General features: G+C 44.5%; 1 protein-coding gene and 1 non-coding gene across 2 annotated transcripts in view; one reads left to right on the top strand and one right to left on the bottom strand.

Moving 5' to 3' along the window:
- Positions 1 to 16,245, bottom strand: part of WWC1 (WW and C2 domain containing 1) — a 155,814-nt gene that overhangs the window by 125,757 nt on the left and 13,812 nt on the right. The gene's annotated exons all lie outside the window — the stretch shown is intronic.
- On the top strand, positions 11,063 to 11,168 carry LOC112861840 (U6 spliceosomal RNA). Its single transcript, XR_003223726.2, has one exon. It is a non-coding gene; the product is annotated as a U6 spliceosomal RNA (small nuclear RNA).

The following is a 16,245-nucleotide window of genomic DNA, read 5'->3' as shown; positions in this document are numbered from 1 at the left end:
AGAGGCCGGGGCGCCTGGGTGGCGCAGTCGGTTAAGCGTCCGACTTCAGCCAGGTCACGATCTCGCGGTCCGTGAGTTCGAGCCCCGCGTCGGGCTCTGGGCTGATGGCTCAGAGCCTGGAGCCTGTTTCCGATTCTGTGTCTCCCTCTCTCTCTGCCCCTCGCCCGTTCATGCTCTGTCTCTCTCTGTCCCAAAAATAAATAAACGTTGGGAAAAAAAATTACTTTTAAAGAAGAGGTGAAGTGCCCTGTGGGAACTATCTGTAAGGGCTCCTATCAGAGAGCCCCAGGGCCTGCTTTCTGAGAGGCACAGGAAGGACACAGATGGTCACAACGCCGAGCACAGAATGAGGCCATGGAGTTCAGTTTATTTCTGCCCACCTCTGTCCTCATCACTGACTCAAAGAAGATCAGCTTAGAATGAGGAAATGCCTCCATCAATCCCTCCCTTTGCAAAAAGCCGGAAAACTTGCTCTACTGGATCCAATCACTTATTCAGGTATTTTGAACTCAGCTATTAGGTATGTACACATTCAGGATTACTATGTCTTTTTGATGAATTAACCCATTATTACAAAAGCTCTGTCTCTGTATATGGTAACACTCTGGTTTTCGTATACTCTGTATTTTGTCTTATAGCTATTCTAGTTTTCTTTTGATTAGTATCTCCCCATCCTTTTACTACTCGTGTTTTCCTATCCTCTTAGTTTTAGCCCAGCTGTCTATTTACGTTTAAAATGAATCTATCATAGGCAGCTTATAAACTTGAGGGTTGTTTTTTTTTTTCTCCTCCAACCTGACAGTATCTGCCTTTTAACTGGAGAGCTTAATCCATTTACTTTTAATAAATTATTAATACAGCTGGATTAAAGTCTATGAACTTGCCAGTTGTTTTCCATTTGTCTCATCTGTTTGGTTGTTCTTTTTCCTACTTTAAAGACATCATCCACAATATACTATTTATGTTTGCTTTAAACAGTTAGCTTTTAAAGAAATTATGAAAAATTTTATAAGTCTTTTATATTTCCAGGGCCCTTAATTTCTTATGGAGATCCAAGTTTCCATTTGATAAGATTTTCTTTCAGCCTGAAGAATTTCTTTTGACATTTCTTTTTTTGTAAGTCAGCTGGTGACAATTTCTCTCAGCTTTTATCTGAAAATATCTTGGTTTTACCCTCACTTTTAAGGATTTTTTTTGTTGGATAGAGAATTGTAGGCTGACTCCCCCCCCCCCCCCCCCCCCCGCCAACCCCTCCCCAGCTTTAAGCTTTGCACTGTAGAGATATAATACAATTATACTTGGGCTTTGTTTCTGATGAGAAGACAGTAAAGTGTACTCATTGTTTTCCTGTACATAGTATTTATTCGCTGCCTGATTTTAAGGTTTTTCTCTTTTCTCTTTAGGTTTCAGCAACTTGATTATGACGTGTCTGGATGGGGTTTTCCACATGATTCTCCTGCGTGGGGTTTGTTGAACTTCTTGGATCTATAGGTTGATATTTTTCATCAACTTTGGAACTTTTTGGACATTATATCTTCAAATATATTTTCTTCCTCAATTTCTGTCTCTGTCTCCTTTCAAGAATCCAGGGGCGCCTGGGTGGCTCAGTCGGTTAAGCATCTGACTTCAGCTCAGGGTATGATCTCACTGTTCGTGGGTTCGAGCCCCACATCAGCTTGGAGCCCGGAGCCTGCTTTGGATTCTGTGTCTCCCTCTCTCTCTCTCTCTCTCTCTCTCTCTGCCCCTCCCCCACTCACACTCTCTCTCTCTCAAAAGTAAATAAACATTAAAAAATTAAAAACAAAAAAAGAATCCAAATACCCATTTGTTAGACTGCCTGATGTCCCACAGATCGCTGAGGTTCTCACCTTTTTTCCCCAGCTTTTCTTCTCTCGGTGCCTTGTGTGGAGAGTTTCTTTTGCCCTGACTTCACACTCATGTTCCTTTTTCCTACAATATCCAGGCTACTATTAGATCAATCTAGCGGATTTCTCATTTGGGATACTGTAGTTTTCATCTAGAATTTTTATTTTGTTCCATTTCTCTACTGGTTTATCTCCCTTTGAATTTTTTTTTTTTCAACGTTTATTTATTTTTGGGACAGAGAGAGACAGAGCATGAATGGGGGAGGGGCAGAGAGAGAGGGAGACACAGAATCGGAAACAGGCTCCAGGCTCCGAGCCATCAGCCCAGAGCCTGACGCGGGGCTCGAACTCACGGACTGCAAGATCGTGACCTGGCTGAAGTCGGACGCTTAACCGACTGCGCCACCCAGGCGCCCCATATCTCCCTTTGAATTCTTAAACATAATACTTTAAGGTCATTTGCTGCTAATTCCGTCACCTCTACCATCTCTGGGTCTCTAGAGTCTTTCCTTCTATGTCTAAGTAACTATTCTATCATATGCTGGACATGATGAATACTGAGCTGCTGAGAATCTGTTTAAAAACGTTTTGTTGTGATCGGCAGTGAATTTATTGGCAGATCAGCTTTATTCTCTTGCAGCTTTTTAAGCTTTGTTGAGCCATGAGTTTAATGATGGAAGTCACTTGTTAAGAATGGTGGAACAGAGAAGTATAAGGAACCTGGGTCTTTGATGACTATGTGGAACCACCACTCCAATCCTGATTGGCCTTTTATTTTTTTAATGTGATAAAGAAGTAAAGTACTATCTTGAAGGTAAGCCATTGTTATTTCTGACTTGTACTGCCAGCAGCTAAACACTCTGTTAAAAGTACTAAATATCTACTAAGTAAAGCAGGTGTTGGGGGATAAAGTAATTTACAAGTTAGATGTGGTTCTTGACCTGTCAGAGCTTACAGTCTAGAGCAGGAGGTGGCAAACTAGGGCCTGCAGTCCAAACTCATGCATCGCCTGTTTCTGTAAATAAAGTTTTCAATGGGACAGAGCCAATATTTGTTTACATATTATCTATGACTGCCTTTGTGCTATACAGTTGAGTAGTTAAGACAGGCAGTATGGTCCACAAAACCTAAAATATTTACTATCTAGTTTTTTATAGAAAAAGGTTGCTGAGTCTTGTCTAGGGTAATAGTTCTCAAACGTTCTGGTCTCAGGACCCCTTCACTGTCTTAAAACTTGAGGACTCCAAAGAGTTTTTGTTCATATTTATCAATATTTACCATATTAGAATCAGAGAAAATGTGAAAACACTTATTTCTTTGAAAATAATAGTAATCCCATCACATGTTAACATAAACAATGTTATAATTAAATGTTTTTAATTTATACATGTATAATTTAAATGTTTTTATAATTAAATGTTTTCTAAGTCCCCTCCAAAAACATTAGTGAGAAGAGCGGCATTACTTTATATTTTTGCAAAATTCTTTAATGTACAGCTGAAGAGAAGATAGCTGAGTCCTAAGATCTGCTTCTGCCTCAGGGTGTTGCAAAATCACACAGTATGTAGCCTCTGGAAAACTCCACTGTCCTCTTGTTATAGATAGAAAGTAAAAAAAAAAAGCAAATAACTTCTTAGTATTATCATGAAGTTTTGACTTTGCAGACTCACTGAGAGAATCTCAGGGACCACACTTTGAGAATGGCTGTCTAGAAAAGTCCTAGGTGGACATTAAACAAATAACATGAGGTTGGGGCACCTGGGTGGCTCAGTTGGTTAAGCGTCTGACTTCAGCTCAGGTCATGATTTCATAGCTGGTGGGTTCAAGCCCCACATCAGGCTCTGTGCTGACAGCTCAGCCTGGAGCTTGGAGTCTGCTTTGGATTCGGTGTCTCCCTCTCTCTCTGCCCTTCTCCCACTCCCACTCTGTCTCGCTTTCAAAAATAAATAAACATTAAATAATTTTTTTAAAAGAAATAAATGGTCTAATTAAATAATTATCATTAAACAATTGATTAAAATTTTTTTTAAATTCAAATTAAATGACAGCTCAAGCTGTCAGCACTGGGCCTGTCCCTGGGCTCGAACCCAGTCACTGGGAGATCATGACCTAAGCCGAAGTCAGCCACTTAACCAACTGAGCTACTCAAGCACCTGTAACAATTGATTTAAAAGAAAAGAATACTGCTCTTCGAGAGAATGTAAACACTGAACCTGGCCCCATCTGGGGAGTCGGGGAGTGATTTCTTGAGTAAATGGTGTTTCAGGCTGGGCTTGGAAAAGACAGTTAAGCAGGTGAAGGCAAGAGAGGGGAAGCTCTCCCTTCCTTCAGTGTGTCTGCTCCTCCTGCCTGGCTAAGGAAATTGGGTTAGGCTCTGGGGAAGGATCAGAAATGAGGATGACTTTCCCATGACATCCTCCCCTGGGGGGACCAAGGCAGAGATGTGCTCTGGGAAACAAAGGGAAAGCTTTAACCCCAGGGTCCTCCTGACATGCCTGGAATCTATCCCAGGGACGGGGAAATCCTGATTTCTCTGGGACAAAAGCTGGTGTTCAACAGATGGGGCACTATATGGAGGCCCAAATGCTGACACACAGGGGACCCAGGCAACGCAGGCCTGAGGACAGTTATCCAGGTCCTTAGGATGTGGTATCCTATGGTAACAGAGGTAGCAACATCAACCCTTAGCTCACTGTCTTCCTTTAAGGCATTCGGAACCACTCATCATCCAGATGGTTAGAGGCTGTCAAAGTTACTGGCTGAGGGACCAGAGCAGCTCCCTTCCACCAGACTGCCTGGCCTCATCCCATTTCCCAGTTGCCCACTCTGCAAACACTCTCAAACCCAGATTCTGCCAAGTTTCAAGATGGATACTGGAGGCTGCCTCTGTTCTTTTTCCCCCTGACATGCCCACCTTGGGGTGGAAAACCACCAGATTCCAGCTACCATCTCACCCCAACATCACCACTTGAGAAAAAAAGCAGGCAGAGAAGAAAAAAAGCAGGCAGAGTAGAAAACAACCCCTGGCTGATGGAAGGCAGCTGATTCTCTTCTGTTCACAGTAATGATGCCCTAAAGTTATCAAAAACACGTAAGGAGTCTTGAAGTATTCGATAGGGCTTCTCTGTATTAGTTCCTTGAATCCTCTCAGTAACCCCATGAGATCAGTTTACATATTATCCCATTTTACAGATGAGAAACTGAAGCACAGAAAGATCTTGCAGCTGACCCAGGTGACAAAGTCAGGAAGAAGTGGAATCAGCATTAAACCCAGGCAATTTGGTTTCTAAGATTCAGCTCCTCAAATGTACATTTTACTGCCTTTCTATATTCAAAAGGACACAAGGAGTTAGTTTTTAAAAAAGTATCTGTGTAGGGGCACCTGCGTGGCTCAGTCAGTTAAGCGTCCAACTTTGGCTTAGGTCGTGATGTCACAGTTCTTGAGTTTGAGCTCTGCATCAGGTTCTCTGCTGTCAGCACAGAGCCTGCTTCAGATCCTGTGTCACCCCCACTCCAGCCCCTCCCCAGCTCACTCATTCTTTCTCTCTCTCTCTCTCAAAATAAATAAATAAACTTAAAAAGTATCTGTGTAGATGTTCAACACCGCTAATCATTAGGGAAATGCAAATCAAAACCACGAGATACCATCTCATATCCATTCAGACGGCTAATATAAAAAAACCCAGGAAATGACAAGTGTCTTGGTGGGGGTGTAGGGAAATTGGAAGCTTGTGCACTGCTGGTGTGAAGGTAAAATGGTGCAGCCACTGTGGAAAAGAGTGTAATGGTTCCTCAAAAAATTAAAAGTAGAATTACCATATGACCCAGAAATTCCACTTCTGGGAATATATCCAAGAGATTTAAGGCAATGACAGGAATAGACATCCATACACCCTTGTTTATAGTGGCATTCATGATAATCAAAAGGTGAAAGCAACCCATGTGTCCACAAATGGATGAGTGGATAAATATAGTATATACACATACAATGGAATACTATTCAGCCTTAAAAAGGAAAGAAATTCTGACAACTAAGGGAAATGCTAAGGGAATTATGCTAAGGAAAATAAGCCAGTCACAAAAAAGACAAATACTACATGATTCCAGTCATATGAGGTACCCAGAGCAGTCAAATTGGTAGAAACAGAAAGTAGAATGGTGTTTGTCAGGGGCTGGGGGAGAGGTGAATGAGGAGGTAAGAGTTTAATGGATACAGAGTTTCAGTTTTACAAGATGAAAAGAGTTCTGGAGATGGATGGTGGTGATGGTTGCACGGCACCGTGAATGTGCTAAATTCCCCTGAATTGGACCCTTAAGTGGTTAAAACGGTAAATTTTATATTTTCCCCAATCAAAAATAAATTTATGTGCTTTTCTATTTAAAAAAATTTTTTAATGTTTATTTATTTTTGGGAGAGAGAGAGAGACAGAGACAGAGCACAAGTGGGGCAGGGGCAGAGAGAGGGAGACACAGACTCTGAAGCAGACTCTGGGCTTGGAGCTGTCAGCACACAGCCTAACGTGGGGCTCAAACTCACAAACGGTGAGATCATGACCTGAGCCAAAGTCATATGCTTAACCGACTGAGCCACCCAGGAGCCCCTTTTTATTTTAGGGAGACGGAGGGACAGTGTGAGAATGTGAGAGAGGGTGAGAGGGAGAAGAGGGTGCGAGAGAATCTCAAGCAGGCTCCATTCTTAGCACAGAGCCTGACTCGGGGCTCAATTCCATTACCCTGGGATCATGACCTGAAAGAATATCAAGAGTCAGACGCCCAACCAACTGAGCCACCCAGGCACCCCAAGGATAATTTTTCAAGTTTACCTTTTAAAACATTAATTTAGGGGCACCTGAGTGGCTCAGTACATTGATCTGACTCGACTTCAGTTCAGGTCATGATCTCACGGTTTGTGGGTTCAAGCCCCACATCAGGCTCCGTGCTGACATTGCGGAGTCTGACTGGGATTCTCCCCATTCTCTCTGCACCTCCCCAGCTCTCACACGTGCTCTCTCAAAATAAACATTTAAAAACATAAGTATCCTTGTAATACACCTTAGAATGTTTATTATTATAATTACAGTAGGAATTACCTGAATAATTTTTTTTTTTTTAAGTGTGGAGGGAGTGACTACATTTCTGAACTTCTGGAACTGAGAGAGCCTTTGCAAACAGATTAAGTGCTATGGCCTTTCCCTGGTCCACATGCCAAGCCAGAAGAGGTGATTAGCAGGCTTAAACTACTGGTTTCTAATCAGAAAGTTAAAAAAAAAAAAAAGCCTTTGTCAAAGAAAACAGAACAAAGGGCCAGTAGGCCCAGGGGTTATACAATAAAAGCTGGCTCATGCTGTGTAAAAAGGCCCTTCCATCTCCTCATGGCTGTGTCCTCCTAACACCGTGCTCTTCATGACATCCAGGGCTATTGTACTGTATTGATAACACATCATTCAGTGTGGTGTGGGCCCTCACAAAGGCAGGCAGCGCCCCTGCGTGCAAGCAGGACATTTGGGAGACAAATCCCAGGAGTCGTTAGCAACTGCATCGACACTGTGAACTGTTCCCATACACTTGCCTCTCCTTCCCACACAATCCTGCTTCTCTGTCTCTGTCTCTCTCCAGTGTGTTGAGGATATTGGGAATACTGGAGAACAGGACTCTTTCTGAAAAGGCCTCCATGCTCACTTTTCCAAACAGCTATAGATTCTAAGAGGCTAGGGGCCAGAGAGGGAAATAGAAGAGGACGGTATGGTAGGGGGAAGGGCCCTGGTGCAGTGCCTGGGAGCTGACAGGGAGCATGTGTCCTGTGGGTCATCAAAACCTCACCTCCTCCACACACCCCAGCCATGCTACCCACCAACCACTGGGCAGCACCTCCTGTCCTCACTGCCCTACACAGGAGGGTCTGTGGGAGCTGGCTGCCTGTGGACTCTAGGAAGGACGCAGAACTTCCTCCAGCGCCCGGATTCCAGCCATAGCACCCTGGAGAGTGCGAGAGCTTAACTAATTCTCAAATCAGGACACATACACAAAACCCTCTGAGAAGTGGTGGAGAACTCAGCTAGTGTTAGCAATGTTACATCAATGCAAGCCAAAGACCTCCAGGAGACAAAGTGGCAGTGACGAGCACTGAGCCGTCCTGGATGGAAACCCGACTCTCTTGCCAACTTGCTGTGTGACCCTGATAAATTCCCTAACCTCCCTGGGCCTCAGCTGCTTCATTTGGAAGGCGAGGACAAGCAAAACAGTAAATGCTTATGAAATTCCTTGGTACCCAGCAGCTGTCACAACCTCTAGGAAGTTTCCAGAGCATCTAACAAGACTTTTGAATATAAAATCTTGACCAAATGATAGCACAGCACTGTCCTCCTCCTACAAGCAAATCAAGTGTCATTTGAGGAGATGAGAAGAAAAAGGGAGTAGATTCAGAAATAACACCCTTATGAAGAAAGCACAAAAGAAACTCAGTAATTACCTACAACCTTAGCAGCAAACATCCGGAGGATTTGGACACAGCCCACATTAACTAGAACTGGACGCTCCCCTTTCATCACGTCAATTTAAGAAGCATTTGCTGAGGGCCTACTGCATACTGAAGTCTCAGCTGCTCTGCCTGCCCCTAGAACTCAGCCAATCCTATCTTTTCAAAGGACCAAGGAAGGTTCTTAGCCTACTTTGGACTGAGAGCAGACTGCCCTTATCCTGACCTCAGGCATCAAGAGGTCAGTGAGGTCCCCTGTGGTCATAGCCATCTGGGATAACTGCAGAGTCGCACCAAGACCCCTACATCCTGCTGGTGCTCAAAAGTCCCCTGCCCGCCAAACACACAGAGATAAGCAAGCAGGATCAGAAGACGGACCCTGGACTTGCAAAGCAGGTTTCATGGTGCTCAAGTGAAGAATAAGGAACTGCATCTTGTTTTTCGACAGAGGTGATGGGCCATGTTATCAGATCACAGGCATCTGGCTCTACCTTCACTGACATGATTGAGACAGCCTGTCCAGGGCTTCTCCCTGTGTGATTTCTGTTGGGTCAACAGTTACTGGTTTGGCAAACAGCAATTCAGAGCCTTCCACAGAAAATCAGGGTAGCAAACACTGAGAAACTGGCAGAAAGTACTTGTGGGAGTTCCATGGTCCAATAGCGCTATTCTTTACCTCTCTTCCTGTCTGATGAGGCGGCTTGCGCAAGCTAACAGCTCTGGATGTGGGGTCAGGCCGGGGCTGGCAAACTGGCCTGGAGTCTTGTCTTCTACATCAGGAGTCTCCTTGACCGGCAGACAACAGAGCTGGGCTCCCACACAGGTGGGCTGTATCCCCAGCCAATCAGAGCCATGGGCTCTCCCAGGGTCCTACGCTTGCCCTCTGGCTCCAAAACTTGACCGCATGAAGAAGAAAGGAGTCAAAAGGTGACAGACTTCCTTATCAGGAGGCTTGCAGTCCTCACCCTTTACTCTGTGACTTTCCCTTGGCCTCTCAGCTGCCTTGAGGCGTATCCATTCATTTATTAGTACCAATCAAGTGTTTGACACCACTGTGCTGGGCCTGGGAGAACACAGACACGAAAAGAATGATGGCTCCATGGTGGGTGCATGTGACAAGGGTGCACAGAGGGGCCCTGACCAGAGCTGGGACAAGGCAGGCTCCCCACAAGAGGAGGCCCTTATGCTTAGCAGCACAGGGAGGGAGGAACAGCAGGCAGGGCACACACACTGTTCATGCAGGCGGGGAGGAGAGGGTTTCAAGTTGAAGGCATATGAGAATCCTCTGGGTAGCATATTTAAAATGCACATTCCTGAAAGCCCCAATGAGATTCTGATTCAGTAGATTTCAGGTGGGGGCCCAGAAATCTGTTTTATGAGCTCCTTGGGGGAGTCTAAGGCAGGAGGTCTATGGACCACACTCTGAGAAACCCTGCTTTGAAGGAATGGAAAAAAAAAAAAAAAAAAAAAGAGCCATTTGTGGCTTTGATGGAATATTGGTTTATTTTCCTGGAATTTTCCCAAAGGGACTTTGGCCAGCTCATTAATGATTCGTTCTTCCGTCATTTTACACAGACAGACATGCCAACATCAAACAAACTAGAAATGAACTCAGGGAGGGTGTTAGGAGCCCCCACTCACAGGGATGGCTGTCACTGTGTTCCACGAGATGACAATGGGCATCATCGCAGGAATGTGTCAGGTCAAAGTCCATGTTTACACCAAAGGCTGTCTACAGGTGAACTGGGGCCCAGAAAGCAGTGATGGGAAAGCCTCCTGGAATCTGGCCACACCTCCTCACCAACCTCACACCAGGGAAGGCAGGGCAGTCTTTAGATGTCTTTCAGACTTTCTCTGCAGCCCACAGCTGGCTCCCTGCCCCTCCTGTCCTGGGTCCCCCCTACCAGAAGCCTGGCCTTTGACACCCCAGCGCCACCTCACTCAGGCTCCTCCTAGCTTGGACCAGGGATTGCATGTTGGGGCTCTGGCTCAACCAGCCTAAGCCTTGGCCGAAGGGATTGTTTCTACTAGTACCTGTGCAGCAATATTTTTGTCCTATTCAGTGCTAGTTCCAGGGAGTCCACCATTTATTTCGCTGGCTCAAGCCTCTGCCTGGGAAGCTTATGGGGGATTCCCAGACCTCCTTGCTCTTGCCACTGGTCTCTGAGGCCTGGAACCCTGCCTTTGTGATCTCTGCCAAGTGCCTGCTGGGCTGCCTCCTTATTATGTGTTAGAGCCACAGGCACTAGCCTCCCAATGCTTCCCAACTTCCCACTGCCCCATGTTCCCAAGGGCCGAGTTCGGCTACCCTGGGGACTTCCCACACAGTCTGCATCTGCTTGGACCCAGCTGCTGAATACGCTGCAGCCTCAGGACCTGCCTTTTGTCAGCAGGTGTGATCCCCTTTCAACTGACCTTCACACCCCATCCAGCTTCAATCCCTCATCCCTTGCGGAGCTCTGGGAACAGGCTAAGAACTCTTTTCCACGGACAGTGTTTATAACTGGTTGTAATAATCCAGTGTTTACTGACAATACAGCTATGTGGGATACCCTACATCAGAGTTTAGTAAGAGGCACAGTCAGCCATAGAACAAAAACCAAAAATTAAGGTGAACAAACAAGCCAAGGCTATGCAATGTAGTACTGAATGGTCTGGTTAGTGTTACTCAAACACGAACGTGCGTAAGGGCCACTGAGATCTTGTTAAAATGCAGTTTCTTATGCTTGCTTCGGCAGTACACATATACTAAAATTGGAACAATGCAGAGAAGGTTACCACGGCCCCTCCGCAATGACCCACAAATTCACGTAGCATTTCATGTTTAAAAACAAACAACAACAAAAATCAGTTTCTGATTCAGCGGGTCTGGGGTGGAGCCTGAGATTCAGCATTTTTAGCAAGGTCCCAGGCGATGCTGATGTGCTGGTCCACAGCCCACACTTCCCGTAGCAAGAAGGCAGGGATCACACAAGCGAGTGGGAGTTAGCCACACAGAGGTGAGGCCAGAAGCAGAGCTCAGAATCCAGCATGTGCTCAGATACAGTAACCACCAGGTCTTACTCACTGCCACCGAATCAGAACAATCTACTCTAGAAGTTCCGAGAAAGAATGACCTGGGGATGGCCACGTGCCCACAGCCTGTCCTGAGCAGACAGTTGCTGTGGTTGGCACCACGGCATCCCTGATGCTTCCCTTGTCATGGTTTCCTGTACCAGACTGAGTCCAAGTCAAGGTCAGCTCTGTGATTTTTCCAAACCAGCATTTCTCATACGAATTTGAAATTCTGGACACCAAGTTAGCTGTGGTTGCTGGGCTGAAGGGTTATGAGACAGGCTGGGGCCATGAAGGCGACAGGGGTCATCTAATGCTGTGGTAATATCATAACTGCTAACATTTTTGAGTATTTAGTCTGAGCCTTGCTGTCGGTTAAGTGCCTTACATGGGAGAATCCATGGATTCAAAGTGGATGGCAATTTAAGAGTGAGAGCTCTGAAGCCAGACAACCCGAAACTGAACCCCAGTTTTGCCACTTTCTGTGTGACCTGGGGCAAATCACATTAGCCCCCTCTATGCCTCCACCTCCTCCTCTGTAGATGGGGAGAGTTATAGTACCTCTCCTAGATAGTCAGTGTGACAGCTGGCTGAACTAATAAATATGGAATATTTAGCGTAGCACTTAGCATTCAATAAAATCCTGGCTATTATTTTCTTATGCTTAGCCTTATTTGTAGAAAACCAGGAAACTGAGGCTGAAAGAGATTAAGTAGGTTGCCTGAAGTTACACAGCAAGTTAGAGGCAGAACTGATTCGAAACAAGGTTTGCAAATTTATGCAATTTATTTTAGATTTGTTGTTTGTAGATTTCAGGAGGCAGCAAAAAACTCTCATGGCCTCCAGAGGCAGCTCCCACCTGCCCAGCAATGGGGGCTGCTATTCCCTTTCTTAGATTCCTGTGAAATCTAAGCTCACAGCAGCCTCTTTTTTCAAGAACCACCTCCTGTGGGCTTTTCCTGCTTTTGACTAGAACAGACTTGACTTAAAGTAGATCCCTTCCAGGCAGGAGGAGGGAGGGAGATGATGGATGAGGGAAGAGGGAAGGCCCCATGGGGCAGGTAGCATCACCCGTGGCCTGGGAGGGAGGTGGGACTTCCCCGGATATAGGCAGGGGCTGGGAAACAGGCCCACAACAGGAGAATGGCAAAGTGCAGGACATGTTTGGGCACTGTCACTAACCCAGGTGGACTACAAGCAAGAGGACCAATGAAGACAGCTCCGTAACCACAGCTAACAATGACTGGCACTTACAATGCTGTTGGGCACTGTGTAAAGTATTTTAGACAGTTTAATTTAAACTTACTCAGGGGCGCCTGGGTGGCGCAGTCGGTTAAGCGTCCGACTTCAGCCAGGTCACAATCTTGCGGTCCGTGAGTTCAAGCCCCGCGTCAGGCTCTGGGCTGATGGCTCAGAGCCTGGAGCCTGTTTCCGATTCTCTGTCTCCCTCTCTCTCTGCCCCTCCCCTGTTCATGCTCTGTCTCTCCCTGTCCCAAAAATAAATAAACGTTGAAAAAAAAAATTTAAAAAAAACAAAAACAAAAAAACTTACTGAAATTGTACAAAGTATGGTTATGTAAGGGGATGTTTTGTTTCTTATACACACATATACAGGCATTCAGACACAAAAGATACTAAACACTGAAGTATTTAGTGGCAAAGAGACATGATGTCTAACTTAAGTAATAACCAATTTACTCTTAAATGGTTTATATATATAATGGTCTTATATATTAAATTATATGCGTTTGTATACATATACAAACATACATAGACTCACAAACTTACACGTAGGGAAAATGAGAGACTATAAGGTAACTGGGTAACATAAAAATTGGTAAATGTGGGTAAAGGAATGGAAATTTCTTACATTTTTGCAACTTTCCTGTAAGTTTAAAATTATATCAAAATTTACAAGATTCCAAAATGTGCATGGGAGAAAGATTTTTAAAATATCTTTAAAAATAGTATGAGGTCAATACTACTATCACCACCATCTTATTAATGAGGAAAGTGAGGCAAAGAATGAGAGATGTAGAAAATGGAGTGGGACCAGCTTCAAGAGGTTTTGACTGTCAAACTCAGAAGGATGTCCCTCAGTAAACTCAGGAAGGCCCTAAAGAGTATGAAGAGAGGGGTGGTCAGCATTGGGTTATGTAAGACTAATCTGAAAGCAGGCTACAGGTTGGCTGGAGGGGGGGGGGCTCTCATTTTGTCTTTATTTTCAATTAAGCTTCAATAGGAATGAACAGAAAAGGAAGGTGTCAGAGTCTACAAAAGAAAGGGCAGAAGAATTGGCAGTTAGATAGGAGGAAGAATCCAGATGATGGAAACAGGGGTTGCCTGTGTGTGGTGGGGGAACTGGGTAAGTGGGGACCAGGTGGGAGGGGTACCTACATTTTGCTGTATACCTTTTGGATCTTCAGAATTTGAACCATGCAGGTTTAGAGTGGCATTTTCTCATGGTAATGGCAGAAAAGGCAAGAGACCAGGGCTGGATTCAGGTTTAGATCTGTGGTAGACTGACTGCATGCAGTGTTTGTCTGGACCCAGAAATGATGTCCAGCAGATAACTGGAAATGGGCATTTGAGCTTTCACTGTGGAGGAGGTAGCAGAAAGCCTGGGGTCGGTCACAGGACACTATTAGGGAACAGCAATAGGAGATAAGGCCAAAAAATGCCTTTCCTTTCCTGCAGAAGAGTGACTGCCGGGGCACCTGGGTGGCTCAGTTGGTTAAGCATCTGACTTCAGCTCAGGTCATTGTCTCATGGTTCATGAGTTTGAGCCCCGCATCAGACTCTCTTCTGTCAGTGCAGAGCCTGCTTGGGATCCTCTGCCCCCCTCTCTTCTTGTCCCTCCCCAATTCATGCATGCTCTCATGTGCTCTCTCTCAAAAATACATAAACAGTTAAAGAAAAAAAAAAAGAGTGACTGCCAGTAAAGGAGGTGTGTCAACACCACCACTATATGCCTGTGCATTGTTGGTGGGAATGTAAATTGGTATAGCCACTATGAAAAAACAGTATGGGGGTTCCTCAAAAAAATTAAAAGTAGAACTACCATATGACCTAGCAATCCCACCTCTGGGTATTTATTTGAAGCAAATGAAAACACTAATTCAAAAAGGTATCTGCACCCCATGTTCAGTGCAGCATCATTTACAACAGCCAAGATATGGAAACCGATGAATGAATGGGTAAAGAAAATGTGGTGTATGTATACAATGGAATACTACCACCATAAAAAACAATGAAATATTGTGTTAATATGGATGGACCTTGAGGGCATTAAGGTAAGTGAAATAAGACAGAGAAAGATAAATACTGTATGACTTCATACGTGGAATCCAAAAACAAAACAAAACAAAACAAAACAAAACAAAACAAAACAAGCTCACAGATACAGAGAACAGATCGGTGGTTGGCAGAGGCAGGAGATGTGACGGGCAAAATAAGTGAAGGAGGTCAAAAGGTACAAACTTGCATTTATAAAAATAAGTCCTGGAGATATAATATACAGCATGGTGACTACAATTAACAATATTGCATTGCATTATTTGAAAATTGCTAAGAGTAAATATTAAAAGTTCTCATCACAAGAAGAAAAAATTATAACTGTATTGATGGATGTTAACTGGACTTTTGTGATGATCATTTTGCAATATATACAAAACTGAATCATTACATTGTACACCTAAAACTAAATGTATATGTCAATTATATCTCAGCAAAATAAATAAAAATAAAGGAAAAAAAGGACATCGGTGACGGAGGAGGGGCAGCCACATTGTTAAGTCAAGGAAGATATCACTGTGTGGCTCCTGTGACCTTTCTGGAACTGTGATCAGAGCATGGGGGGGGGAAGGGGGGGAGCACTAAAACGTGAATAGGGGTTATGGAGCCAGTGGTTACAGGACTCCTGTGTTCTTCAGAGGGAGGGGTATGGGGTAGGAGCATACAGACTGAAGACTGATTCTTGGAGAGGGAACACCTGAGCACACTGGAGAGAAATCCACAGATGCCTGAAGAAAGGAAGAGATTTCTTTGCTATGAGGACCAAGAAGTAGGCCAGGTTGCAGAAGAGGCTGGAGGGATTCTAGTCCTGGTTGGGTTCAGTGGTTCTCAAACTTAAGAGGGCATCAAAATCACTTGGGGGTTCTTTTTACAAATGTGGAGTCTGAGTTCCACATAACCCGTAGATTCTGATTATGTTGACTGGCTGGGCCTGGAAATCTGCATCTGAGCCACTCTTAGGGGGTCCAGATGTATGCATTCAATAGACGATGCTGCCTCAGGGGAAAACTAGCTCCTTGGCCAAAGTTAAGAAGAAACCGTGTTTGTTACCACTAAATTGAATGTGCAAGCTACTGACTGGAATTAAGAAAACCTGGTCAAAGAGGGGGACAGGCCATCATTATAGATGTACTTTATTTAAAGGTAAAAGCAAATTCAGTGTTTCTAATTAGTTTCTAATTACAGAACTTTACAACTTTATGGCTTGACCTCTGGTGTCATTCACAAGGTCTGCTATTTTCTTTTAAAAAATGTTTTTAAGTTTATTTATTTATTTTGAGAGAGAGAGAGTACATGCAGGCACAAGAGAGCATGGGCAGGGAATGGGCAGAGAGAGACAGAGAGACAGAGAGACAGAGAGAGAGAATCCCAAGTAGGCTCTATGCTATCAGAGCAGAGCTTGATGTGGGCTTGAACTCAGGATCCACGAGATTATGACCTGAGCTGAAATCAAGAGGTAGACATTTAACCAACTGAGTCACCTAGGTGCCCCAGAAATGCTATTTTCTAACACAGGATCCTCTTCATTTTCCTAGTGTGTAATTACATTATGTTTTC

This window comes from Puma concolor, chromosome A1 (genome assembly GCF_028749965.1).
Source record: "Puma concolor isolate L17-30 chromosome A1, mPumCon1.1.hap2, whole genome shotgun sequence".
NCBI lineage: Eukaryota > Metazoa > Chordata > Mammalia > Carnivora > Felidae > Puma > Puma concolor.
Note: the sequence above shows the minus strand (reverse complement) of the source record. Positions and strands in the feature narration are given on the sequence as shown.